Consider the following 2888-nt stretch of genomic DNA (forward strand, 5'->3'; position numbering starts at 1 on the left):
AAAATAATTTATTCATATTTACGTAAATAATTTTATTGACATTTTCTTTTAAATTAATTTGTTCGAAATATAAATTTTTAACGATTTATTTATCACTTTATTTTTACCATCAAGAATTTAGGACAGCTCTAGATCATGTGACATGTGTCAAGAGAGGTCACGTGGAAGATCACGTGAGTCATCTACTCAAATTTATAATTTGTTTGTTGGATTGGTATGAGTTATATGTATATATATAATAATGTGTTGTTTAATTAAGAATATCTACATAGAAAATAAGTAAGTAGAAAACACAGGCTTATTAGCTTTCAGGTGCCAAAACTGTTCTTCCTTATTGTTATCATTATTCTTTTCAGGACTAATTTTTAACTTGTTTTCAACTCTATAATCATTTAATGTCAGTGCTAAGGACAAGGTTAGAAGAACACCATGCTTATCTTCCAATCAACAAATATAATTATCAACTCTATATATGTTACTATCACCCCAACTCCCTATATTCACACTATCATGTACATCATAACAACAATTTTTCGGATAGGATAAGTGTCTTTAATAATAATAATTAGTTTAATCATATATGGATGAGTACTATTATTATACTCTCACGTAGGTCTATTATTAGAAAAGTTGAGTACAAGTCGGGTGTTTTTAGTGCATTTTAATCTAAATTAAAACTAGAGATGATATAAAGAGGAAAATGAATCACCTTCAACAAAACTATATCTAGATGTGTCATCAGATTAATTATTCAAAAAGTTTATATCAAATTTCATGTTCTGATCATTTTTATAGGTATGACTCAATCTTTATTTCTTGAGTTAGTTTTTTGAAATAAATTAAGTCTATTTAATATTTAATTTCTCATGTAGGATTCAAGTTAAATTAAAAAAATATTATTAAATTATCCAGATCTGCTACATATACAAATCTTTTGACAAATAAGTTCATATAAATTGGTCAAAATTCAATAAAAATAATCTTCAATTTAGATTGCATGCAAATACGCGTTCCCTCAACTCTTAAATAGCGCAAACGGTTCTTTTCCCTCAATCAAAACCACAATGCTCAAAATTTGAACAACGATCAAAATCTCTAAAAAATCTATCAAAATCATCGCACAAAGTGAAGGAAATTTCAAAACTGAATCCGAAAAGAATTATGAGAAAATGAAATAAGAAGATGAAGAAGAAGAAGCAGTAGAAGATGATGAGGAGGAAGAGGAAGAGTTTTGAATTATGCAGAATTTATCAGTATAAATCCACCGAAAATTTTTAAACAATACACATAAATGTCTTAGTTTTACACCGAAATTTACTGCAACTACTACACAAAAATATTTTCTCTAATGTTGCATTTTCTTCTTCTTCTTTCTTTCTTTCTTTTAGTTGAATGAATGTAAGTTCATCCTCTTGCAAGTAGTTTTGCAGCATTATATGTTTCTTCTTCTTCTTTATTTGATTTTTTTTATTTTTATTTTTGTTAAGAGAGTAAAACAAGAAAAAACTTGAGAAGGTAAAACAAGAAATGAAATATGAATAAAAAAAAGATGGTGATGATGATGAAAAAGAAGAAGCAGCAGCTGAGGGAGGAGGAAGAGAAAGAGTTTTGAATTATGCAGAACTTATTAGTATAGATCCACCAAAAATTTTTAAACAATACACATAAATGTCTTAGTTTTATACCAAAATTTGCTGCAAATACACAAAAATGTTTCTTTTAATCCTACATTTTTTTTCTTCTTTTTTTTCTTATTTCTTTCTTTCTTTTAGTTGAATGAATGTAAGTTCATCATCTTCCAAATAATTTTGCAATATTATGTGTTTTTCTTCTTCTTTATTTGATTTTTTGTTTTGTTTTTATTCTTGTTAATAGAGTAAAATAAGAAGAAACTTGAGAAGGTAAAACAAGAAGGAAAAGATGAATAAGAAAAAGAAGAAGAAGAAGAAGAAGATGGTGATGATGATGAAAAAGAAGAAGAAAAAGCATAGCAGAATATGAGAGGAGGAAGATGAAGAGTTTTGAATTATGCAGAACTTATCATTACAAATTCACTGAAAATTCTTGAACAATACACATAAATATCTTAGTTTTATACCGAAATTTACTGCAAATACACAAAAATATTTTCTTGATGCAGAACTCCTACATTACATGCAATTCAAACTATAAATGATGAACAACAATTTTCACAAACAAAAACAACATTATTCACCTACTGAATTATAAACTACAAACAAAAACATTAACTAGAATCAAACCACACCTCAGCCACTTGATTGGATTCAAAACAATAATCTACTTCGCTCTGATTCAATTGACAAATATGAACTTGAATCATTCATTATCGTCAATAACGAGATAACTGATCAAAACTGATTTCAAAGCTTGATTTAAAAAACGTAGAGAACGAAAAAAATTACGAAAAATAAAGAAAGAGAACGCAGAGAATGAACGAAGAGAAACGCAGAGATGGAAGGAACATAGATCGAAAACGCTAAGAAAATTCAAAAGAGGAAATGAAATCCTTTCGAAAAAGACAATTATATATTCGCGCGTTGATTAAAAAGTCGGTTAGATAGTGGCGCATGAGGTGAATTAGGTTAAAAAGACTTGTATAAATTTGTACGTGTAAATAACTTGTATGTAAAGACTATTTCTAAGTTGATTTTTCATCACACAAAAATTTAAGTTGTATTCAACTGGGTTTAATTTACGGTAAATCTAACTCAAAAAATAAGAATTACCTCGTATTTATACAAATTATAAGACTTTTAATTTAAGACAATATGAGACTTTATAATTTAAATGATACATTAAATAATAGTATATAAATAATATATATTTCACAACCCAAATTATACTTATATTTTCTTTTAAACTTCAAA

Source organism: Arachis ipaensis, chromosome B04 (assembly GCF_000816755.2).
Source record: "Arachis ipaensis cultivar K30076 chromosome B04, Araip1.1, whole genome shotgun sequence".
Lineage (NCBI taxonomy): Eukaryota > Viridiplantae > Streptophyta > Magnoliopsida > Fabales > Fabaceae > Arachis > Arachis ipaensis.